Source organism: Macaca fascicularis, chromosome 11, assembly GCF_037993035.2.
Source record: "Macaca fascicularis isolate 582-1 chromosome 11, T2T-MFA8v1.1".
Classification (NCBI taxonomy): Eukaryota; Metazoa; Chordata; class Mammalia; order Primates; family Cercopithecidae; genus Macaca; species Macaca fascicularis.
In genome coordinates this window covers 26,969,711-26,996,933 of record NC_088385.1, presented here as the reverse complement: position 1 = coordinate 26,996,933, position 27,223 = coordinate 26,969,711, and the positions used below count along the sequence as shown (strand labels likewise).

Genomic DNA, 27,223 nt, shown 5'->3' with positions numbered 1-27,223 from the left:
AAAAGAATAATGAAATAGTGTTTGTCTTGCATAATGACTTAAAGCTCATTTGTTCAGAAATCTGCTCTTACAGTATTATGACTTATGTTCCCACCGTTTCAAGATGCAAGTATATGTGTGAAAACCCTTAGAATTAATGGTAGTGGTTACCTCTTTTACAAACAAAATTGTTAAAATCCCAATAATATTATTAAAATACTTATAACTCAGGCTTCATATATTCACAGACAAATGAAACAATATAATATAGAAGAAAACATAGCGAATAATGGATTTTTATGCTAACAAAAGTGGAATAAATCACAACAAAATTATTCCAAACAAAAATTCTATAGGTTTACAGGCAAAAATACCAATATAAATAAAATTAAAAGGCAAGTGACAAACTGAGACTGCTACTTCTAATAAGTATGGCAAACATCAAATGTAAAGAGCAGTTATAAGAAAGACACTAATATCTTAATTTAAAATATAATGAGATATAAGAACAAGTAGTTAATAAGGAATATAACTGTAATATAAAAACTAATAAAAGGAATGCAAAGTTATGCCTCACTTATCTAACTACGGGAAAGTAATTTGGAATATTATAACAAGAGTGTAAAGAGACGGACATTTTCAATAATTCTGGGAAAACCTTATATTTGTTCAACTTTCCAGGAAGGAATTTGACCACTTCTGTTAACAGCCTTAAATGCTTTCAAAGCATTCTATGCAACATTCCCATGCTATTAGTTTGGAAGATACTTGGTTGCAAGTGATCCAGATCCAACATAACCATTTAAACAAGATAAAATTTTATATTTCTTTTAAGTCAATTTTCATATATTTGTAAGTGGAAGAATTTGAGATAGATTTAACTGTTCAGCAGTAGAGCAGTGGCTAGATAAATTTGAACACGTTTATGTGATGGGATATTCTGCAACCAGAATGAAATGAGTATTTCATTTGATATTTAAAATTTGATATTTAAAATTCTTTTCTAAAGAATTTTAAAGGATATAAAATTATGCATAATGCAATGTTAAATTAAAAAATCGGAGTCTACACTAAAGATATAATGTGTTTCCAAGTTTGTGGGTACATACGTACACACATGTATGCATGTATATATCTCCACATGTGCCTATATATTAGAAACACAGAAAAATTAATAGAAAAAATAATAAACACATCAAATATAATTAACTCTGGATATGGACTCATGAGAAGTTTTAATTTTCTTCATAGTTTACAGGGTTTTTAAATAGTAAGTATAATTTAATATTAAAATTTGAGAAATATAAAAGGTATGGATTTTCAGAAGGTATACATAAGTTGCTAAGTGCCTCTGTTTGTTACGATACTGTATATATATATCTCTCTGTTCAAGGAGAGTTGAAACAGCCCAGCACCCATCCTTTTGGTTATTTTTTTCCCAAAGTCGGGTTGAAATGAGGATTCCTGCTCAGTAGATCCATACAACCACTTAGACATCTTGATCATATTGCAGCCTGACTGCCTTTTTTAGTTTAGGGCAGTTCAAGGTACCGTGCTGCAGTTCAGTGGCACTGGGTAAACACATGAAGGCTTCTGGTATGCATGCCTATTTCAAAGGCACAAAGCAAAACTTGTGTGTAAGTGGAAGAGGTTGAATACTGCAGTTCTGGATTAAGATTTTTTTTTAAAGTATTATGTTACCTTAGAATATTAGAAGAGTGAGACTGTAACTCTAAGATGAGTGAAAAATCACAATTTGATAGCAATGTGAGAAAATATTTGTGGAAATGACAGTGAGAGCCTTTTTTTCCCCCTTTCAAAACCTAAACTGACTTAACTCTTTGAACTTGTAAGAGAAGCATGATGTTTAGGAGCATAGACCTTGGAGACAGATTGTTTGGGTCTGTCTCCTAATTATACCACTTATACCTGTTTACTGTTGGTTTGTTCCTTAACTGCTATTGCTCAGACTTCTCATGTGTCAAAGATAAATAATAATGGAAGACATACCATGCAAATAGTTACTACGTGGACACTGGTGTGACTAGTGTTTAAAGTTCATTAAGCAAAATAGACTTTAAAGCCCAAACCATTACTAGAGAGAGTCACTTTATAAATGATTCAAGTTTCAATTCAGTAGGAAGACAGAATAATTTTAAATCTCAATGCCCCTAATAACATCATCTTGAAGTGTATTAAGGAATAATTGATAGAACAACAAGAGAAATAAACAACTGTATAATAGCAGTGATATTAATTCACTTGTCTTAGTAATTGATACAATAAAATAGAAAAATTGGTGAGGATTTAGTTGAATGGCAAGATTAAGAAACATGACCTTATAGATATGTGTGGAACATTGCATACAACTGTAAAATTTACATTATTTTCAAGCACATAAGAGACAATGATAAACATTGACCATATTCTAAGTCACTGAATAGCTCATTAAATTACGCCCCAACCATTTTCCAAGAATTAAAATTGTACCACAATGAAATTAAGCTGCAAAAAAAAAAATAGAGCTAGGAATATAGTTTCACAATTAAAAAGAAATCACGGGCCGGGCGCGGTAGCTCAAGCCTGTAATCCCAGCACTTTGGGAGGCCGAGGCGGGCGGATCACGAGGTTAGGAGATCGAGACCATCCTGGCTAACACGGTGAAACCCCGTCTCTACTACAAATACAAGAAAATTAGCCGGGCGTGGTGGCGGGTGCCTGTAGTCCCAGCTGCTGGGGAGGCTGAGGCAGGAGAATGGCGTGAACCCGGGAGGCGGAGCTTGCAGTGAGCCGAGATCGCGCCACTGCACTCCAGCCTGGGCGACAGAGCAAGACTCCGTCTCAAAAAAAAAAAAAAAAAAAAAAAAGAAATCACAATGGAAATTAGAAAGTTTTTAGACTAAACAATAATAGATATCCTACATATAACAATTGTAGAATGCATATAAGAAGTGTTTACTGGGAAATTTATAACCTAAAGGAATATATTATAAAAACAAAGGGCAAAAATTAATAGGCCAATAATTCCTCTCAAGAAGTTATAAAACAACAAAATAAACTCAGTGTAGTAGAAGGAAGGAATTAATTAAAGTAAGAACAAAATTAACAAGGTGGAAAACAGTCATGTAACAAAGAGGACTAAGAAAGCCAAAAAACTGATTGTTGGAAAAGGTGAATAAACGTTTCAAACCTCTGATGAGACTGAGCTACAATGCAAGAAAAAGGAGACACTACAACAGATATGTATAATGCCAAAATTTGCTGAAAAGAAATAGAGAACTTGAATAGTTCTATAACTGTAAAGGAAATTTAATTCAGTAATCAAAAATCATCCTATAAAACAAAAGCAAAAATCTTGACCAAGATGATTTTGCAGGCAAATTCAAGGAAGAAATAAGTTTAACCTTTTTTTTTCTTTCTTTTTTTTTTTTTTTTTGAGACCGAGTCTCACTGGGTGGCCCAGGCTAGAGTACAGTGGCCTGATCTTGACTCACTGCAACCTCTGCCTCGCAGGTTCACGTGATTCTTGTGCCTCAGCCTCCCAAGTAGCTGGTATTATAGGCTCATGTCACCATCCTTGGCTAATTTATCGTATACTTTTAGTAGAGATGGGGTTTTACTATGTTGGCCAGGCTGGTCTCAAATTTCTGACCTCAAGTGATTCACCTGCCTTGGCCTCCCAAAGTCTGGGATTACAGGCGTGAGCCGCTGCACCCAGCCGAAGTCTAATCTTACATAATTTTTTATTTTCAAAAGATAGAAGAGGTTACGATCTGAATTCATTTAATAATTATCATATAATTTTCATACCAAAGCTGATGAGAATATTATGAAAAAGGACTTACAGGCCAATTCCTCTTGTGATTATAAGTGGAAATATCCTCAACAGAATATTAGCAATTCAAATTTGGCAATATATAAAAATAATCATTTAATCATTTAATAAAAAATTATGGCCAAGTTGATTTATTCCAGAAATACAGGGTTTGATAATATGTAAAAAAATAAACAATTTAATACAGATTAAAACAAAGTATCATATGATCATTTCAATAAATGCAGGGCAAGCATTTAATGAAATTCAACATCTATTTCTTGTATTTAAAATTTTTTGGAAAACTAAAAGCAGGGAGGAACTTCCTTAATGTGATATAAAATACATACAGCAAAGATAAATTGTAACAGTAAAATGTTAAAGGCTTTCCTTCTGTGTTCAAGAACAAGACAAGGAAATTTGCTATCACCACTGCTATTTAGTATTTTTCTAGAAATGCTAGTCAATGCAGTAAAGAAAGATAAGGAAATAAAGTTACTAGGATTGAAAAAGAAACAACCATTGTTATTGACACACGATATGAGTTAATAAGACAATTTTGCAAGACTGATACATATAATATAATATAAGGTACAGTGTTTCTATGTATCAGCATCGTTTTTTTCTAGTTTCTGGTAATAAGAGATGCGCAATATTTCTATGGGGAAAATTGTGAAACATTATTAAGTAATATTAACTTTTTTTTTTTTTTTTTTTTTTTTTTTTGGAGACGGAGTCTTGCTCTGTCGCCCAGACTGGAGTGCAGTGGCGCGATCTCGGCTCACTGCAAGCTCCGCCTCCCGGGTTCACGCCATTCTCCTGCCTCAGCCTCCGGAGTAGCTGGGACTACAGGCGCCCGCCACCACGCCCGGCTAATTTCTTTTTGTATTTGTAGTAGAGACGGGGTTTCACCGTGTTAGCCAGGATGGTCTCGATCTCCTGACCTCATGATCCGCCCGCCTCGGCCTCCCAAAGTGCTGGGATTACAGGCTTGAGCCACCGCGCCCGGCCAATTAAGTAATATTTTCTAAGGCTGATATGAATGATGAGATATACCATATTCAGGCACTGAAAAGATCCAGTATTGTAAAGATGTCACTTTCTCCCTTATTGATTTATAAGTACCATGCCATCACAATAAATATGCTGTTTTTGTCTTTGTTTCTTGTTATCTGTACTCTGTGTTTGTGTGAGAGAGGGAAAGAAAGAGGGAGAAATGTCACAAGTTGATTCTAAAATGCCAAAGACAAAAGATAGTCAAGATACTCTTTATAAAGGAGCAATGTGTAGGAAGACTTGCCCTACAGATATTATTAAGCTCTGTTAATTCAGAAAGTGTGAGGCCGGGCGTGGTGGCTCAAGCCTGTAATCCCAGCACTTTGGGAGGCCGAGGCGGGCGGATCACGAGGTTAGGAGATCGAGACCATCCTGGCTAACACGGTGAAACCCCGTCTCTACTAAAAATACAAAAAAATAGCCGGGCGAGGTGGCGGGCGCCTGTAGTCCCAGCTACTCGGGAGGCTGAGGCCAGAGAATGGCGTGAACCCGGGAGGCGGAGCTTGCAGTGAGCTGAGATCTGGCCACTGCACTCCAGCCTGGGCTACAGAGCGAGACTCCGTCTCAAAAAAAAAAAAAAAAAAAAAGAAAGTGTGACATTCCTGCATGGATAGACAAGTAGGCAAATGAGAGACAATAGAGAACTCAGACTCTTGCAAATATGGATACTTTATTTCTAATAAAGGCAGTCCTTTAAAGTAGTAGAGAAATAAATTTTCAATATGTGGATACTGAGAAAATTGATTTTCTATGTAAAAAATAAGATTGGATCTCTACTTCACATCACACAGAAAAATCAACTTTAGTTGGCCCAAACCTAAGTGTGAGGGACAGAACAATATTGAGATACTCTAAGATTATAACCTGGGAATATGACTTAGGAGTAGAGAAGGGTTCTTTAAGCCATAAAAGCACACAACACATTTTCTCCTTGTTGTTTATCAGAAAACACCATAAAAAGAGTGAAAAACGGGACCTAGAGTAATGGAATAAATTTCCAAAACATCATTGACGAGGTTGGTATCCAGAATTGATTTTTAAAAAACTACAAATCATTGATAAAGTTCACAGAATCCAGTAGAAAAAGGCAAAAGAAGAAATCCAAATGGACAATAATTTGATAATGTTCAATATATGAAATAATGTCTAAGACATGAAAAAATCCTTAATCTCAGTAGTAGCCAGGAGATACAACATAAACTCATAATGAGATTCCACTACCCATGCCTCAGAATAGAGAAAAGTAAAATGTCTAGCAGTTCAAAGCATTGACAAAGTTGGAGAGCAACAGCAACACTCATCTAGGGCTTGTTGGGATGTAAGTTGGAACAGCTACTCTTAGATACAGTACCTAGTAAAGTTGAAGTTTGTAGCCCTTGCTTAAGCAATAGCAACTCTATTATTCCTAGAGATAAATATCCTAGAGAAATATGCGCATATATGTGTCAGAAGACGTCTACAAGATGGGTTACAGGAGAAATATTTGTATTTGCCAAAAATCTGGAAATAATTCAGCTGTAATCAGCAAGTTGGAAAATTATAGAACAATCGTACAATGACATGTGAAGTATTGAAAATGGAAGAATCTTAGTGCTGTAATGAATATTAGCTGGAAAAATCAAGACACATCAGAAAACACACAGGATGATTCCAGCAAACTAAATTATATCATTTAGGAATGCACTGTAGATAGGAAGACTAAAGAAAAGCAAGAAATACCAGTGTAGAGTGCTGATATCTAGGAATGAGGAAAGAGGTTGAGGTCAGGGTGGAGAATTTGTGTCCAGGAACACTTCTAACTCAAGAGAGAGTGCCAGTAATGACCTGTGTGGTGCTTCCATGGGCATGTGCTTTATTACTATGTGTTAAACTGAACATATTTTCTATATATATCTCATGATAGATAAATGTTAAAATAATAGAGCAAATAATTGATAGATTTTATTAATTTTTTAAGTGGTGTTTTATGCTTTAAGTGGGAGAAATATCCTGGCAAATAGTGTAAATTAAATGGAGACATCTTTCAAAATTAAGTAAAATAATTGAAGATCTTATAAAGAGTTCCCCACATTAGGCTGGGCATGGTGGCTTACACCTGTAATCCCAGCACTTTGGGAGGCTGATGCAGGTGGATCACGAGATCAGGAGTTCAACACCAGCCTGGCCAAGATGGTGAAACCCCGTCTCTACTAAAAATATACAAAAATTAGCCAGGCATGGTGGTGGGTGCCTGTAATCCCAGCCACTTGGGAGGCTGAGGCAAAGAATTGCTTGAACCCGGGAGGTGGAAGTTGCAGTGAGCTGAGATCTCGCCACTGCACTCCAGCCTGGATGACAAAGCGAGACTCCATCTCAGAAAAAGAAAAAGAGTTCCCAACATTAGAAATGAAGAAAAATAGCATAGTAAAATGAGCATTTATTCTGTCCAGTATTCTGGAAAAGAATACCAGGCTGGGCATGGCGGCTCATGCCAGTAATTCCAGCATTTTGGGAGAGCGAGGCGGGAAGATGCCTTGAGCTCAGGAATTCGAGATCAGCCTGGGTGACATAGGAAGACCTTGTCTCTTTAAAAAAAAAAAAAAAAAAAAAAAAAATTGCATGGTGGTAGATGCCTGTATTCCCAGCTACTCTGGAGGCTGAGTCAGTAGAATACCTTTAGCCCAGGAGTTCAGGGCTGCAGTGAGTCATGTTCATGCTAGCTGGGTCACAAAGCAAGACCTCGTCTCAAAAATAATAATAATAATAAAAAAAATAAAGAAATGTAATAGACAATAGTAGGCATAGAAGGGTATTAGACTGAATGGAATAAAAATGTTTTGAGAACTCTAAAGTTACAGATGTTTACATATATTTTGAGTACTTCTCTGTCTTAAAAATCCTTTCCAATAAATCAATAATAGTCACAAAAATGCTTAGTTGATCACCAGATTATATCCTGAATTGACCAAAACCAACACAACAAAATAAGAAACTTCACATAGGTATTATAAATCCAAGAGTTTATGAAGTTAAATTGAGGATAATGATTAGTTATACCATTGGTGTCAGTATATTTTTGTTTTGCTTATCTCTTTCTATGTTAACATTCTTTTAAAATGTCACTGCATTCATAGTTATTTGCTTTAACCATTTAGCCACTTAATAATTTGTGATCCTAAGTGGTTGTCATTTGTACACGCCTTTTGGTCACCTTTCTCTTTTACTTGCAAATAAGCAAGCTCTTTGCTTTAACTATTTATCAAATCCAATCACTTTTTTTCCTCAGTCACCCTAATCTACAAAGTAAAACACTTTATTGCTTGAAAAAGGAAAATAATCCCAATATACTGTAAATTGTCAAGTGAGTTCTATATAATTAAAGATTACCCTGCAATATACAATTTTTAAGGCATTTATCCCGACAGGGTTCACTGGCCTTTGAGAATGAGCCACTTTGTTGACAAATCTATCATCTAAATTGTGCAACATTAATGAGAACTCTGAACAGCACACTCTTACATTTTAATGGGGATGGCAGTTAAAAAATATGCACACACCAAAACAAAATACTGAATATGACTGAAATTGATTTTTAAAAGGTCTGCCACCTGTAGATAAAAATGTGCATTACTCTGAACACATAATAATTAACAAGAATGAAAGACCTTGGCCAAATCTGATGACCCTCTGAAATAAAAATCCTGGTTGTTACTTTAGTAAAGAAGGCACATATTTTAGGTTGCACAAATAAAGGCTCCTGAGGCTACATACCTGTGCCCCTAATTGTTCCTGCTTTACAATTTCATCCCCATTTCTCTTGTAACGTATGGTAGAATTGATTCCTGAAAGTAGTCTTTGGATGTACATCCTTTGTTTCTTAATAATTCATTGTGTGATCATATATCTTCTGAAAGGTATAACATTTCTGTTGTTGTCTATTTCTATTTCTCATTGTCTTTCAGAACCTTTATAAATCATTGTAAATTGTCTCTTATTGTACACCTAAATCTCTTGAGTAAGACTCCTTTTGCTAATATACTTTCAGCTTAGTCTTACCAAGATAATGAAACATTTTCGGTAAAACACCATGCAAAGCAGGCTAAAGGAATACTTAAATCTAATGCTACCATACCCTTATAATTTTTTTCTTAACACAACATTATTTGTTTAAATGCCTGATTATACTTGATTGTCTTTGTGCTCTACATACAAATATTTTATCTGAATAAGTTAGCATAAAATTATTAGATGTATTTTCTGGGTGTTTCAAGTGTATGTACATATAATTCACTGGGAGAGTTTTACTAGCACACTTTTGAATTGCAGAGTTAATTTCAAAAGGTACATCAATTTAAGTAACATAATGCCATCTTAGTAGAAATGCTCCATTTTCCTGATCTTGGAACTAGATATCGCTACTTGAGTAGCCAATAGTGATCCACTTGACGCAGCCCTCAAACTGTAGCCTGGCAGAATATAATGGTCGTATGTACAGTTTTCTTGGCTATGGCTTTTCAGTTTCCTCTTTGGTTAAAAATATGTGCGAATCTCTCAAAAGTTATGGGACAATTTGGGTTTGATTACTTTTTAAAAGTCAGATGACAAAATCTGCTCCTTAATAATATAACAACAATTGCTTAAGCATCATTCTGTTGTCCAGCAATTATTTGTAATGAAGAGGATTTTTACTTCCAAATAAAATAATACATGAACTTTTGACTAAAAGCCTTTAACATAATATATGTGAGCAAGCAATTGCTTATTGTTTGTGTTTCTTTAGAAAGACAAAGAAGTTGTTCTAACAAGAATAATTTAAGTAAAAACCATGAACGCAAACTGTTTTCATAGTACTTTCTGCAAAGTTAGATTACAGAAATTCTAGATTATACATCTTCTCAGTGGAAGTGTTGCCCACAGTCACATTCTGTAAATGCAAATATATTTTGCATACATAAGTGAGGCTGAAGTGCTGAGATTAATTGTTAAATGAATATAAAAATATTCCCTAATTCATAATTACAAATTGTGTTTTTTTTTTTTTTTTTTTTTTTTTGAGACGGAGTCTGGCTCTGTCGCCCAGGCTGGAGTGCAGTGGCCGGATCTCAGCTCACTGCAAGCTCCGCCTCCCGGGTTTACGCCATTCTCCTGCCTCAGCCTCCCGAGTAGCTGGGACTACAGGCGCCCGCCACCTCGCCCGGCTAATTTTTTGTATTTTTAGTAGAGATGGGGTTTCACCATGTTAGCCAGGATGGTCTCGATCTCCTGACCTTGTGATCCGCCCGTCTCGGCCTCCCAAAGTGCTGGGATTACAGGCTTGAGCCACCGCGCCCGGCCTTGTGTTTTGTATTTTCTTACATAATGCTCATATCTGTGCATCTTTTAGATAATTTGTGAAGAGTAACTTACATTTTATGAGTCATTGGTGTTTTATGATATTCTATGATATAACAAAATATAAACATGATGTTTGGACTATAATTGGGGGATATAACTCCCCTCATAACATGGTAAGGTTTTTGTTTGTTTGCTTTCTTTTCTTTTGTGTGTTTTCTTTTTGAGACAGGGTCTTGCTCTGTTGCCCAGGCTGGAGTGCAGTGATGCCATCTTGGCTCACTGCAACCTTGACCTCCTGGGCTCAAGTGTTCCTCCCACCTCAGCCTCCTGAGTAGCACAAGTGTTATCCTAGGCATTTCAAATCTTTGTGACAGAAATGGTTTCAAGGCAGATGTGTATTTAGAAAAAAGTTACAATTTTATACTATTACCAATATGAATTCTAGAAGGATTAGAGATTTAAATTCTTATCAAAAGAAACCATAAAAATACTAAGAGACAGTGTTGGTGAATAGAAGTAGGAGGAGGATTGAAAGTCCTTTTAAAGCATTACACCAAAGGCAATAATCACCAAAGAAAAATTGTGATAGGTTTGATCACATAAATGAAAAAGCTTCTTTGCATCTTAAATGATAAGACTGACAGACAAATGGAAATCTAAGATATATATTTGCAGTACCGTAGGTGGAACAACGTAAATTGCCATTTTTGTTAAAACTGGTCAACTATTGGCATTTTCCTATGTTCAAAAGATGCAATTAGGATATCATTTAAACTGCTTACAAATTAATAGAAACAAATAATAGAAATAATTAATAAGAGGAGGAAGTCAAATGAAGAATAAACATAAAATGTTTGATTTTCTATAAATCATTAAATAATTCAACTTAAATTGAGATCATAGTTCATTTAGCAAATTGGTGAAGATTAAAAATGCCACAGTAACCAATGCTGAAGAAACTGCAGTGAGATGAAACCTTTCACTTTCTGTGTCCAGTTGTGTCAATTTTGTTACTGCACCATAACCATTTCACACAGTGCACATTAAAAGTCTGTTAATGTTGATGCTTATGCTTCTAGCAATTTGCCATATATATATATCATATATGTGTGTGTATGTAGTTATATATTTATATTTAGTTATACATATATGCATAATTATAGCTAAAAGGATGTAGTGTTAATAGTAACACAAAACTGAAAACAACCTGTTTATTAAAAATGGGTCCTGGGCCAGGCACGGTGGCTCAGCCTGTAATTCTAGCACTTTGAGAGACTGAGGCAGATGGATCATTTGAGTCCAGGAGTTCGAGACCAGTCTGGGCAACATGGTGAAACCCCATCTCCACCAAGCAAACAAACAAAAAACCACACACAAAAATCAGCCAGCACGATGGCGTGCACCTGTAGTCCCAGCTCCTCGGAGGTCAAGACTGCAGTGAGCCATGGTCATGCCACCGCACTCCAGCCTGGGTGACAGAATGCAACCCTGTCTCAAGAAAAATAAGACTCTGGTTAGGTAAATTGTGGTGGTCGTGTATGATGCAATATTAATTTTTTTGAAGAATAATTTTATAATGACATGAGAAAACACATCAGGGTCATAGTAAATATTCAAGAAATATTGGTTGAACGAATACATATGTGCACATGCATGCATAGAACAAGAATGTGTAGATAACACTAAAATGCTTTACCTACATATAGGATTATAGTTGATTTCAAAATTTATTCTTTTCGATTGTATGTTTCACCTACCTTTCTTTAATGAACATATATTACTTTCATTTTAAGAAAAATGCACATCACTTTTAAACCATAAATATCGATTTAGTAGTCTTTATATATTATTTACCTTTTTTGTTGTTGTTGTTTCTTGAGATGGTGTCTCGCTCTTTTGCCCAGTCTGGAGTACAGTGGCATGATCTCAGCTCACTACAATCTCCACTTCCTGGACTGAAGCGATTTTCCCACCTCAGCCTCAAAAATAGCTCAGACTGAAGGCGCATACCACCACTCTCAGCTAACTTTTTTGTATTTTACTGAGTTTTGCCATGTTGCCTAGGCTGGTCTCGAATTCCTGTGCTCAAGGGCTCTGCTCAACTTACCAAAATGTTAAGATTACAGGTGTGAGCCCCACGACCGGCCATATTATTTCTAATGAGAGCATTTTCTATATACATGGATTACTATTTCAACTTAGAATCTAAGGTTTTTGTTTTTTTTTTGAGATGTAGTCTCGTACTGTTGCCCAGGCTGGAGTGCAGTGGCACAATCGGCTCACTGCAAGCTCCGCCTCCCGGGTTCATGCCATTCTCCTGCCTCAGCCTCCTGAGTAGCTGGGACTACAGGTGCCCGCCACCATGCCCAGCTAATTTTTTGTATTTTTAGTAGAGAGACGGGGTTTCACCGTGTTAACCAGGATGGTCTCCATCTCCTGACCACGTGATCTGCCCACCTCGGCCTCTCAACGTGCTGGGATTACAGGGTGAGCCACTGTGCCCGTCCCTAATTTTTTAATTAGAAAAAATCTAGAGGAACAAAATGTTTTTTGAAAATTTCAGTATATTGAAACTCAAGTCTACATGGCAGAATAATATGCTGTAACAGTGACAACAAGTTTATCCAATATTTGCTCAGAAAATCCCCATGGTAAGTTGGGGGACACACTGTTTCCAGAGACAGCGGGCTTTTGGGTTGATCTGCCTCCCTTAGTTGGGTAGTTCTTCCTGTCGTATCAACTTTTGCCTTAATTTGAATTCACTGGGTTCCCCTGTCGCTGAGAACAATACTCTAGATTTGGGATTTTTAGAATACTTTGAAAATAAATTCAGGATCCTTTATAATAGACATCATCCCTTATTGTGATATTCACCTTTTGAAAACTCAAAGCCTTCTACCACTCTTCTAGTGTTTTTGTAGTCACTTTTTCCTTTATTAATGAAGCAGTTATCTCGTGTGCATAATTCATATCCCTGAATTTACAGATATATTTACAGTGGGATTTTTTTAAGGCTCTGCATTTCCACCTTTCCCCCACACTTTTATAACCAAATGCCTTAATTTGAAGACATGATTATTGTAATGAAAGGATGCAGAGGATGAAGCAAATTATTAAAATAAAGATAAATACATTTAATAGCTTATTCAAATGAACTCACCTATTGACTCTAAAGGAACTCCCTTTACAAAATGAATTCTGTGTTCTCCTATTGTTCAGCACACCTCAGATGGTGAGGTTTCAATAAGTGAGTTTTAGTACCTGAACATTTTTCTATTTTTAAACTTTGTACTGATATCAAAATTCATAGACAAATATTTAAATTTTAGGGAAAAAAAAAACTTTTCAACAGCAAGAAAAATGTGTGTTTTTTTTTAAAGAAAATGTGTACATTGACTAGCTATTTTAGAGAGGAATGACAGAAATTTAATAGAACTCAATGTGTTGATTGACTCTTAAATAGCAAATACCAAGATATCTATCTAATGCCATTGGAATACAGAAGAATAGGCTAAACTGGACAGAAACGGAAGCTCAAAGCAAAGGTTAACCTTTTAAAAACCCTTGTCATATCTTTATCCCCTCATCTCTTCCTTATGTTTTAAGAGTATTGTTATTTAAAAGTAAAAGAAAAAAAAAGTCATGTCAGTGTACTTAAATTACATTAAAAATCAAGCCTGAAGACTATTTATGAGGCAGAAATAATCCAACTATTATTTCTGGTGTAAAAAGTTTTTGGAATAACATCATTTGCCCAGAAGCTGTTTTCCAACCTAATAACTCTTGGAATTATGATCTAAATTTCTAGAAGATTAAGACTGCATAACTACTAGAAAGTACAAGTGTGCAGGAATGCCAGCAGAGGATAAATCTGATTTGAAATTTCTTTGAGGAACTTCTAGTTTGAAACAGCAGCCCTGTGAAAGTCGAAATGCTAAATAGACAAATATTGCTCAGCGCATTTATTTTAGTTACATATATACTGAGTACTTGCATAGCAATCTCCGAGATGTTCATTACCTAAGATTTTATTCTATTTTCTTGATTTTAATGATATGCTTAGGTTATCTTTGAACAAAATACTCGAAATGTACAGAAACAAAGATTAATATATTCTGTATTGTTTCATCTTCCTTTTAGTAATTTCTTGTTGTTTATTTATTATTTATTTATTTTTGAGACGGAGTCTCGCTCTGTCTCCCAGGCTGGAGTGCAGTGGCGCGATCTCAGCTCACTGCAAGCTCCGCCTCCCGGGTTCACGCCATTCTCCTGCCTCAGCCTCCCGAGTAGCTGGGACTACAGGCGCCCACCACCACGCCTGGCTAATTTTTTGTGTTTTTAGTAGAGATGGGGTTTCACCATGTTAGCCAGGATGGTATCGATCTCATGATGTCATGATCCGCCCACCTCGGCCTCCCAAAGTGATGGGATTACAGGCGTGAGCCACCACAACTGACCTAGTAATTTCTTTCGTTTTTTTTTTTTCTTGTTTTTTTTTTTTTTTTTTTTTGAGATGGAGTCTTGCTCTGTCACCCAGGCTGGAGTACAGTGGCGCAATCTTGGCTCACTGCAACCTCTGCCTCCTGGTTCAAGCAGTTCTCCTGCCTCAGCCTCTTGAGTAGCTGGGATTACAGGCACCTGCCATCATGCCTGGCTAATTTTTTACTTTTTTTTTTGTAGAGATGAGGTTTCATCGTGTTGGCCAGTCTGGTCTCGAACTCCTGACCTCAGGTAATCTGCCCACCTCAGCCTCCCAAAGTGCTAGGATTACAGGCATGAGCCACCGCGCCCAGCCCAGTAATTTCTTTATGAGACATTTTGGAGGCAATGTATGTTGCACTCCCAGTCTACTGATGGTAATCCCATTTCAGATATGCCTACTACCTATCCTCTCTAGTCTTTTGTCAGAAGTTGTGTCAAAAGTTGGATGGAAAAGGAGGCAGAAAACGGGTTGTTGCAAAGGACACAAGAATAAGGAAAATGGGACCTTTGTCTTCAAAAATGTTAGAGTCCTGAGGTGGAGCTGGAGGTGAGAGAGGAGAAAATGCATCAGTCCCTCCAGTGAAAGGAAGAATGCAAAGGTTAATAGCTCACTTCTGAGCTCTTTGCATCCAGAAGCTGTCCATATTAGGAATGCCAGTTGTCTCAAGATGGGGTCACCTTGCTATGAGTATAATTGTGGGCATTTGGTTTAATGTTTGCCCATGTAGATTATCTGAATTATTTGTCAATGGTGACAAACAATATTTAGGAAAAGTGGTTTGAGGGATATGTGTTTTTTTTGGAGGTATTTTGAAATCTACCTCTAAACTAAGGCAGAGATGCAAGGAGATGTATCTTTGAATGCCTTCTAATGACCTCAAGTAAGTGGTTTCTAAGACCTATGCTTTAGTATGGTGTCACTGTCATTGATTGAGGGCTACTGTAAGAACGAGTCCCATAAAACTCATTATGCCCATCAAGAATTGCATTGCAGAAATGTTTCATTGCAACCTACAGTTTGTAGTCTCTGAGACTCCTTGGGAGAAATTTCTGACTCCACTTACGTGTTATGTTGCCCGTGAGCAGTAGTCTATTTTTATCTAATGATGCGTGTGAATTGTATACCTAATCAGTACTCTTTTTTGCCATTCACTACTAAAATGGTGCCAAATTTGAAGTCTCCGTAGCCAAAGATATAAATATTTATGGAATATATTTACCTCAATACAACCTCTCATTTTTATTTTCACGATCTCATATGCTTTTAAAATTGATATATTTTGGTATATTTCATATATCAGAAATATAAGAGGTTTCGCAGGCTAGGGATGGAGGAAGAAGAGGCTATGGAGTAGAAGTGGAAATCCAAAAAGGCAAAGCTAAGACAATGGTATTTGAGTGGGGCCTTGAATGGTGGAAGTGAGCAGAGAACTGAGACAGGATGTGCAAAGGTGCAGAGCCAGAAAAAACTGTGTAGTTCAGTATGGCTCAGAAATATTAAGGCAGTAGTGACGCATAAGTCTGTCAATTTCAGGTTATTAAATTCAACCTGCTAATCTTGTCTAATTTGGTGAATAGTGAGATGCCATTGATTTTTTTTTTTTTTTTTCCCTATGGGGAAGTGTCAATATTCAGCATACGCTGTGTTTATGTCCTCAAAGATTTTTCTGGTGTGTGGTGTGGTGTGGCTTTGGGGTGGGTATGTGGGAGTGGATTTTGGAATTCAAGAAGCCAAAAGTAAAATGTTACATAGGTTCCGCAATAGAAACTGTGTAAATGCCTTTAACAAGAGTAGGTGTTGGGAGCAATGGTAAATCCAAGTAAGGGAAATTCAGTGGAATGATCCTTTGCTACAAAGTCCTTAATGGCTCATATACTCCAAAACTGTTCAGGATGAGTCCATCAGCTACCTTTTCTGCTAAAAATTTTAGTCACATTGACTGAAGTACTACAAAGGGTAAATAATGAAAGTATGAAAAGGGAGTTTTAAAATGTGCTTTTGCTGTAGATATACAGTTTTTTCCTCTAAAATTTAGCATTTCCTATTATTTCACATTCTGCATGTAAAATCTCAATGACAAGGATATAGTTAGCAGATATTAAACACTCATAAGCATTTTATAAATATTTTACATGTTTGAACTCATTGAGCCCTCAAAACAAACCTATAAGAATTAATATTATTATCATCATCTTGGTTTTATTTTGGGAATCTGAGGCATGCACAAATTAAAATGCCCTTGTCCAAGCTTACACAAGTAGAATTAAACGAACCAACCAGGATGTGAGTCTAGATAATCTTACTGCAAAGCTCACACTCTTAATAGTATAGTGCTTCATCAACCCAACTTTGAGAAATTATTACCTAAATTTCATTTTTTTTTCCAATGACTAAAAGTATGGATTTCTTATTAACTGGTAAGATTGATTGTTAATCACTTAGAATTTCAGCACTTTAGAATAAGAAGAGAGCTAAGAGGCATGTGATCCAACTTCTCATTTCTTGCAGAAAACCTCTTCACAACATTATGATAGATGACTTCTCTTCATCATAAGTACTTTAAGAAAAAAAAATCACTAGTTAAGGAAGTCCATTCCACTTTGCAGGAGCTCTGTTAGAAAAGTAACCACCCTAAATCATCTCTCTTCCCCTGTACTATACTCATTAAACATCAATTAAGATGTATTGGTTAGCAATAGGTATATTGTAATAATAATGATCGCTAACATTTATTACATGCTCGCTGTGTGCTGAGCACTTTTCTAAATGTTTTTCTATGGATTAACTCTTTTTTTTTTTTTTTTTTTTGAGACGGAGTCTCGCTCTGTCGCCCAGGCTGGAGTGCATTGGCGATCTCAGCTCACTGCAAGCTCCGCCTCCCGGGTTCACGCCATTCTCCTGCCTCAGCCTCCCGAGTAACTGGGACTACAGGTGCCCACCACCTCGCCCGGCTAGTTTTTTGTATTTTTTTTTAGTAGAGACGGCGTTTCACCGTGTTAGCCAGGATGGTCTCGATCTCCTGACCTCGTGATCCGCCCGTCTCGGCCTCCCAAAGTGCTGGGATTACAGGCTTGAGCCACCGCGCCCGGCCGGATTAACTCTTTTAGTCATCGTAACAATCCTATGATATGGCTACTAAGTTAGAGGAAGATGGAGTAATTTACCTAAGGCCACTTTGTTGGTAGTGGAAACGAGATCTCTATTCCCATATAACTCAGTCCTAAACTCCAGTGTCTCCTGATTAACAGGACAGCCATCATGCTCCTTCTCAGTAAATCCGTGAAAACAATGCTTCATCATGCTCTTCTCCAGTGTGTCTCTTTTCCACAGATACAGCTTTTATTCTGTTACTTCTTCTTCACTCCCTCTCATACCATCGCCACCCACTCCTCTCATACCGTTCCCATCTTACCCTTTGACTTAGTGAGGAAGGCCTTTTAAGCTTATCTTTCCAAGAAATGTTTATTTCTGCATCTCTGTCTTTGTGCTTGTAATTCTGTTTGGAATTTTTTTCTTTACTCTTATTACCACTTCTTAATATCGAATTCGTCTTTCAAAGTCAAATCCAACACCAAACTTCTTCAAAATGACTTCTCTGTGAATAACGAAATAAAGTTCCTCTCCCTTGCTAAAGTATTTTACATGTTTGAACTCATTTTTTGGAATTATGGAATTTAAAATATACACAATGACACTAACAGTATTTAGGCTGTTTCAATGTCCCACCGACTATAGAAATTCTTTTATTTTGTTCTTTTATAGATCATCACCCAACTTGAATGTTTTAGTAATGGGTATTCATTACTTATCAAGCCAGCCTGATGTATTGTTGGACACATATAATACTTAGAAAAGTTTTCCTTTTAATAAGTCAAAATTTTCTTCCTTGTAACTGCTTGTTATTGATCTTAGCTGTTTCATTTAATCTATTTCATTGATCATATTACGTTTAGCATTTTGTAGTGTGTTAATTGTATGGTTCTCAAAATTTGGTCTTCAGTAACTTTGAAAATGCCTTGTACTTAGGAATCACAGTTTATGTTTTTCTATTTCCCTCTGTACCTTACATACTTAGCACAGTCTACATATGCAATAAATACGCAGTAAACAATGCATTGAACTATGTTAATAGCTCAATGTGCATGTGTATGTAAATATATACACACAATGTATAAACATGTTTTTCTTGGTTTAGCCTAATATTTACACACAATAACAGTGCCCGAGAATAGCTAGTCTACAACATTTGCAAAACTCATGTGCGCACTCTCGCTCGCTTGCTCGCTCTCTCGCTCGCTCTCTCTCACTTGTGCTCCCCAACACTGTTCCACATTGAATATATAGAATGCCAGGTTCCTAAGATGTTCAACACATTTTTAACATACTTTTATGACAAACATTACTTTTGCACCAACCTAAAGGTACATTAATCTATTTTGCTCTGTAGGAAACATCACCAGAAATCTAGGTACATTACCTATTGAATGGCAACCTAAAAAGATAGTGTCTTCCATCCTGGAGAGGTGGCCTAGAAGAGTGGTTAAGAATGGAGCCTTTGGGCTCACCAGAGCTTGACTGCCGTTGTCTAACGGTGCGATCATGGACAACTTCTGTAACTACTTGTTGCTTAGTTTTTCCATCTCTAAAATTGAGATAATAGTACCTATTTCACAGAGATTTGGACATTAAATGAATTAATGTATATAAAGTACATAGAGTACATATCTGGACTTCAGTATATGTTATTATTGCTAAAAAGCACTCACCTAGTATCTGAAAAAATCTTGTAGCTAAGATAATACAGGAAATAGCTCTAATGATTCCTAGTGATCAAGTTTACTTTAGTTTATTTTCCACAACTCCATAGACCTTAATATTCTTCAAGAGAAATTCTTATGATGTTTGCTTTTTACTGGAACAGCTAGATCAAGAAGCTTTTCTACAGGAGGGATTTCTAACAAATAACAGGTAACTTTCTAACAAATAACAGGTAACTTTTTAATATTATCAAGAGGGTTGTTATTAGAAAATGACTAACAGAATTTAGTTTTATTAGCCAATGGTGATAAGTAATAATGACATTTTATAATACTTAACAGTTTTCAAGTGCTTTCTTTATGCATGATGTCATTTAAAATGATAACAGTAATTCCCATTTTTAATTACTGCTCAAAGGTAAACCACGTAGCTCACTTTTTTGTTTGTTTGTTTGTTTGTTTGTTTTGTTTTAATCAGGTGAGACTAGCTAAATTCAGGGAATGTTTAAGGGCCATGGGTCCAAAGCCAAATATGGCTTAGTTCTCAAGTTCTCAGAATAGATGTTTTTGTATTTTTTGTTTGTTTTTTGTTTGTTTTTGACAGAGTCTTGCTCTGTTACCAGGCTGGAGTACAGTTCAGCTCACTGCAGCCTCCGCCTCCCGGGTTCAAGCGATTCTCCTGCCTCAGCTTCCCGAGTAGCTGGGACTACAGGTGCCTGCCACCATGCCTGGCTGATTTTTTTGTATTTTAGTAGAGACAGGATTTCACCATGTTAGCCAGGATGGTCTCGATTTCCCGACCTCGTGAACCACCTGCTTCAGCCTCCCAAAGTGCTGGGATTACAGGCGTGAGCCATGGTGCCCAACCGGAATAGGGGTTTTAAAAGAAAATAAAACCATGTTGTCAGAGGTGCTAGTTGTACAATTAAAAGCACCATCAACTGGATTCTTCTGTGGGAGACTGGAAAAAGGTTTAAATAAAAACTGGAGCTTTGGTTGGATGTGGTGACTCATGCCGGTAATCCCAGCATTTTGGGAGGCCAGGGTGGGCAGATCACAAGGTCAAGAGTTCGAGACCATCCTGACCAATATGGTGAAACCCTAACTCTACTAAAAATACAAAAATTAGCCAGTCATGGTGGTGTGTGCCTGTAATCCCAGCTACTTAGGAGGCCGCGGTAGGAGAATTGCTTGAACCTGGCCTGGGAGGCAGAGGTTGAAGTGAGCCAAGACTGCACCACTGCACTCCAGCCTGGGCGACAGAGCGAGATTCCATCTCAGCAAAAAACAAAACAAAACAAACAAAAAACTAGAGCTTCTAAAATGTTTGTGACTTACAGAAATCAGAAAGGAACAATTTTGTGCATAATATATGCATATTTGTGTATGCATCTATATGTTGTACATGTAAATGTATATAACAAATGTGGGATGATATTATTTCTGAAAAATTTGTTTCTTCCAAAATAGAAAACATACAATCAAATGAGAAAATCGTTAAAAATTGAGTGGTGTTAATTAGGAAATTCTGTTTTTTCCTAAGATCCTTCTCTGACTTTTCATTCAACTTAAATACCCTTCTTTACAGGAAAGAAACATTTAAAACATGGTTCCATTTATTAGGTGTCTGGCCATGACTTTCTGCACCCAGAAACCAAAGCGGGCCACCCAAACCTGTGAAAGCACTTTCCCTTCTATTCACACTTCCAAAGGGTTAACTCAGAAGTGCTCTATTGTATTCCTGATGGTTTTCTCCGCAGAAAGCCCAGTGGGCTCTTTCAAGAGGCTCTAAACAATGGGCTCAGTGAGGCTGTTCTGTCTAATTACTCAAAGACAGGGATGCTAAAGAGGAATTAATGACAGTTGACAAGTGCAATTAATAATTATAGCAAAGCCGGGAGTCATGCAGCAGGCAGATGACAATAACGGGGTAACTGTACATGGCAGTTTTCATCGGTTTATGCTCTGTGTGTGTATTTAAAGTGAGAGGCTTTGTGCAGGATGGACCATACTTCATGCTGACAGGGGAGAAACTATAATTCTGCAACTCTAATGGATAGTCAGTCAGTCATTCCCCACCCACCCTGCCCCTCTTCTCTCTCTCTCTGTCCCCCTCCCTCATTTTCAGCTCTTCCAATTTGGTGAAAGAAAGGTAGTGTAACTTAAAACTTAATAGAAAAGAGCTACAGTTAGCTTTCCCTATCAGCTGGTGACAAAGCTGCTTAAAATTCCTGTTGGGCAACTGGAAGGAGAAGGGCCCGGGAAAAGGCGGTCGCAGAAGTGGGATTTCCATATCAAAGGGCGAGCCTTTGGCTCTGAATGGTAATTAAAGTACCCCAATTTCATCTTCGTGGTCAAGCCATGAAAGGAGAAAAAATTAGAGAACGAATTTTTCAGTCCCTTCAGACTACAGAATGGAAAGCCATAAATTAAATGAAAGTTGAGCTAAAAGGTGTCTAACACTTCAATCTTTGCATCTAATGGAATCTATGATATTTCTTAAGCATTTATTCTGTTCACATTTTCCTTCTGCACTGATTATGAAAGATATAATGTCTGCTTACATTTATCGGCCACACATCTCGGGCTTCCCAAGTTTGCATAGCTTATCAGTTTTCATTACACTGCTTTGGCAGCTCAGTCATTGGGGAAGGTTTGCACACTTTGAGCAAACTAACCTGTTTTAAAAATTCCTTCTTTAGGTAACCAAGAAAACATTAACCAACTTGTTCAGTTTTTGATATATGTTGGTATGACTTAACAACTTGTGGTTTAAAATGCCGCAGATTTCACTTTTATTTGCTATTAATTGAGCCTCTTTTATTGATTGCTGGAGCCATTTTACTGTCTTCTCTCCAACACTCCCCATTTCAAAAGTCACGGCTTTATGAAATAATGATTTTAAATTGAAGTATGGAACTTATAAGCAGTTTCAAATTCGTTAAAGAAGAATGCCACTTATGTTCCGGGAAAGAAGGACTTAGAAATCTTATTTCATTTTTTGGATGAGATGTTAAACTTGGACCTACCTCTCTATTCATTAAAGATCACAGAGCATTTTCTTCCGAGTCGAGAAGCCTGGCCAAACTCCAATGCAGATAATTACATTCCACCTACCTAATTCCCTAGCTGCTTTAATTGGAAACAATTCCACTTTACTCTCTATTCCCGTTATTTCTTGTCCTTAAACTGCTTTGTAGTTTGTCAAGCATCTTTCACAAACTGTCATATCTCTTACACCCTCAAAGTACTGTTTTGGAATTGGGGTAAGATAAATTATACAGCTATAGAGTAGTGCTTAAAGGTTTACTAAAAACATGCAAACCATGCAACTACGACAGTGAATTTCAGCCTACCTTCTCAGTGATGTTGGACCCAATATTTCTGATAAGGGGAAAGCTGTTTTCCTAAGAATTAATCCATATATTGTCAAAAGGCAATATTGCCACTTATGGGGCAACATTTGCTTCTTGGAGACAGCAAAAGCTTATTCTTTTTGTGTAGACAGCAAAGATATATATACATACACAGTATACCTAGTGCATTAACATTTCATATTTGAGCGATTAGGCAAAACTATTTAAAATGGCTCATTGGGGAAGATGATAGTGAAAAACTGGAGAAATACTGATTTAGGCTTTTACCTACCCTTGATTTATCGATAGTTCAGGAGAGGAAGAGGGCAGTACCATTCTTTTTGCATTGCTTTCTTTTCTTGTTTCTCTTCATTTATTATTGAAGTCTGTGGTATATTAATAGTTGAAGAGCCACTATGATCTCCTCTTCTGTTTCTTACCTCTTCTTTAGGAATAAAGTGGGTGGATCAACACAGTACAATTATGAATGATGGAGACACTAGAAGCCGACACTAATCCAAGTTCTTAAAAGACTTCTAGAAAGAAGAATATCAAATTAAAGACCAAATGAGAAAGATCATAAGTAACATTACAATATATTAAACACTGTCTTTGAATTATCATTGAAAAAGTCATAGGAAATATATATATATATATATATATATATATATATATATATATATATATATAAAACTAACCCAAAGAAAAAAGAATATGGACAGTCCCCAACTTATAATAATTCAACTTAAAATTTTTCTACTTGATAACCCAAGTGATACATATTCAATAGAAACTGTACTTCAAGTACCCATACAACCTTCTGTTCTTTACTTTCAGTACAATTTTCAATAAATTACATTAAACATTCAGCACTTTATTATAAAAGACTTTGTATTAGATGATTTTTTTCCCAACTGTAGGCTAATATAGGTGTTCGGAGAATGGTTAAAGAAGGTGAGGCTAAGCTATGGTGTTTGGTAGATTAGGTGTATTAGATGTATTTTTGACTATTTTTTACAACTTACGATGGGTTTGTGAGGACATAACCCCCTCACAAATCAAGGAGCATCTATACTAATGGATTGCAATAGTGATACATTTTCTAACTTGCCCTTCCTGTGACCACCAAGAGAGTATATTGACTCTGGGATATCAGAGAACAGTTCAGAATATTTTAAAATTATGTCCCGATGAGGCCCATAATCCATCTAGTTCAGTATTGTGCAGTAGTACTAAGAATATGTTCTCTGAATGCATTGTTACCTTGTAGATCAAACAGAAAATTTTGACAACACCCAAACTGTAGCTTTGGAAGCAATGGATGATGATGAGATGATGACGATGATGGTCATTACTTATGTGGCACTCACTATGAGTCAGGAACTGTTCTAAGCACTTACAGTAATTCATTTAATACTTCCCAAAACAGAGAGGTACTTACTATTACCATCATCTCCATTTTTATAGATGAGGAAATTCAGACACAGATAGTTAAGTAACTTGCCCAAGAATTATTTTGGAACTGAAGGATTACAAGAGCATATTGTCTATAAAGCCTTATTAAGACTTTAGAATTCTCTCATTTTCACTTCCATTGCCTTAAGAAGAGTTAAATGCCGTAGTAAATAACAGGAAGCCTAACGCCATCCTTTCACAGGAAATTTGGGGTTTTCAAGGTTTTATGAGATGGTCTTTTCCATTTTGCCTTCAAAAGACAGAATGTCTTAAAATTTTCACTTTACAATGTGCGCCACATTCCTTCTGCATGATAACCTGTTCAATTATATTGAGACTTAGACAATTAGTATCTTAAAATATATTTATATGGGGGTTTCCCACACCTCTTACAAATAGTAACTGCTCTTGCTTTTCTTTCGTTTTGCCTTTTCCATCTTTGCTTTAAAGACAGTGAAAAATATAAATGACTTGAGGGTACTTCCAAAGAGGAATAAAAATCAATGGTGTCTTTTCTACTATTTCTAGTTTCGGATTTTCTAGATTCGTTTTTATTTTCTAGATAAGATCCTATGTTGTATATATGTTGGTATCAATGATTAATCAATAAAAGTTGAATCTTAGATCCCTTTCAAATTATCTGGAAACTTACAGGAAAAAGAATTAAAAAAAAAATGTGCACGTGCTTCTCTGATGATTTTTATCAGGAGCTGAACAAGAATTCTAGTATTAATCTTTCTCTCAAACAAAAGTTTATGTCTGAGCTGCTTGGCAGGAATACGCTTGCCTCCTTTCTCTTGGCTTTCTCTTTGTTCCCACTTTTTCCCTCTTTTCTTTTTTGTCTTTCTTTTCTTATCTCAGTGTTTCTGTATCTCTTGTTTCCTAGCTCAAGTGCATCATTTTCTGCTATTGTGCTTAAAAAACTTGGCTGCAGGGGCTCTGAAATGAATAAAAATGTAATCCTCACTGTGCCCATTGTACGCTCTCATTTGTTTTTGCTGTATCGATTTATCAGCAGAGGGAAATTACTTGCTAGAAGAGAGGATGCCAGTCAGAATGACATTTATTTCATAGTACAAGGAGGCTCTCCAGCGTGTTTCCATGTAACCTAGATATTGGAGCTGTAAAAGGGCTTGTAACAAGGTTTAGTGCTATGATTAGATCGTGTGGAGCACCTTGCTTTCATAACAACAGGCACTCTGCAGGAGCTGGGGCCTCGGGTTATGGTCAACCCTCTTTTTTTTTCTTTCTTTTTTTTTTTTTTAAAGCATAGAGACAGAATTCAACAATTTCCTCCCCACCTAAACAGTTTCTATTCCAAAAGCCAAATCTTGCAGACTTACAAGAATAAAAGAGGCATATTTTTAGATGCCTGAAGCTTTCATGACATCAAATTAAATGCAAAAATAGATGAAACACTTTCCTATTAATCCCCTTAACTTTTTTTTTGGCCTTTCCTCCTTTATTTTGGAGAAATTGTTCCATTTTAATTCACCAAAGCGAATCTTTTCATTCAGTGATTGTAAGTTACATGTGCTCAAGGCTACCAATTACCTGTGAAACCAAACACATTCTCTATGTAAAAACGAAGGCAAGTGAGGCAAATTGTGACAGCAATTGCTTTTGCTTAAATACTAGAGGTAAAATTTCATAGGTCTTTGCTATGATTCTTGTATGTCTGACATTTAGGAAATTAACTTGTTTCATTATGTTCCTAATTTTCCGTAGAACTGATACAGTTGGGATGTATGTAAAAGACATTTTTTTCCTCTAAAGAATGAGAGGAAATGAGTCTGTTTTCTAAGGAATGTGCTCATTTGTGTGAGAGTACATAGGCGATGTCTTTCTTTTCCCACCATTTCTTCACTGTTGAGATTTGTTCATTTGGTAATGTTGGCAAAAGCAAAAATGATTAAGATTTGCAGAATGAAAAATATTAAACTTAGCAAATTTAACAAAAATCTGCACCTCTGTTGTTAGCAGGAATTTTTTTTTTTTTTTTTAATAGCTGGGTTTGTGATGTTGAGGTGTATTGGGCTGTGTGATTAAATATACTGCCTTATTAATATATTTTAAAAAATTCTGGTTGGGCATGGTAGCTCATGCATGTAATCCCAGCACTGTGGGAGGCTGAGGTGGGCAGATCGCCTGAGGTCAGGAGTTCAAGACCAGCCTGGCCAACATGGTGAAACTTCGTCTCTACTAAAAATACAAAAATTAGCTGGGCGTGGTGGCAGGCACCTGTAATCCCAGCTACTTGGGAGGCTGAGGCAGGAGAATCGCTTGAACCGAGGAGGCGGAGGTTGCAGTGAGCCAAGATCATGCCATTGCGTTCCAGCCTGGGCTACAAAAGTGAGACTTCATCTGATAAAAAAAAAAACACACACACATACAAAACCTGACCATCCTAGTTCAATAGAAGAAGGATGTCTCCTCAAAAGGGTCTGGAACTTTCACTCATATTTAGAGCTAGGGTATAATATAGACTGTCAGACCCTAAGAAATAAGACAAATGGGACCTGTTTTGTTAAATGTAAAAAGTATTTCATTTTGGGAATTCAAGAAGGTCATCAAAACATTAACGGAGGGAATGAAGGAACTTCCTACCATGCTAAATCTTACCACTAAAATGTATTTTGAGACTATAGTTGTTCAACCTTAACATACTTTTGGCAGTTAATTAGACAAATCCTAAAATTGAATCAAGTCTATAAACAATTAGGATAAGAATGAACCAAGTTAAATTCCTAAATACCAGGTTTATGAGAAAAATAATGAAGATCTGTTATTTATATAGAAGAAGTACAGTAATTATATAAATCTTAGTAGAAGTAAGTTTTTTTGTTAGTCTCAGCTGTCCAACTCAGCCTGTTGCCGCTACCCAAACGCTTCCCATATAGAATAACATAGTTGCCAACTTCAGGAAATTTGGTCTTGGATATTGGTCTTTACTATATAACTCAGATTTTAAGTTTAACTGAAAAAGATTATAGGAATTAAAGGGCGATGG

The 27,223-nt window shown here is 36.5% G+C and overlaps 1 protein-coding gene across 19 annotated transcripts in view; it reads left to right on the top strand.

Moving 5' to 3' along the window:
• Positions 1 to 27,223, top strand: part of SOX5 (SRY-box transcription factor 5) — a 1,031,820-nt gene that overhangs the window by 285,274 nt on the left and 719,323 nt on the right. The window lies entirely within an intron of this gene.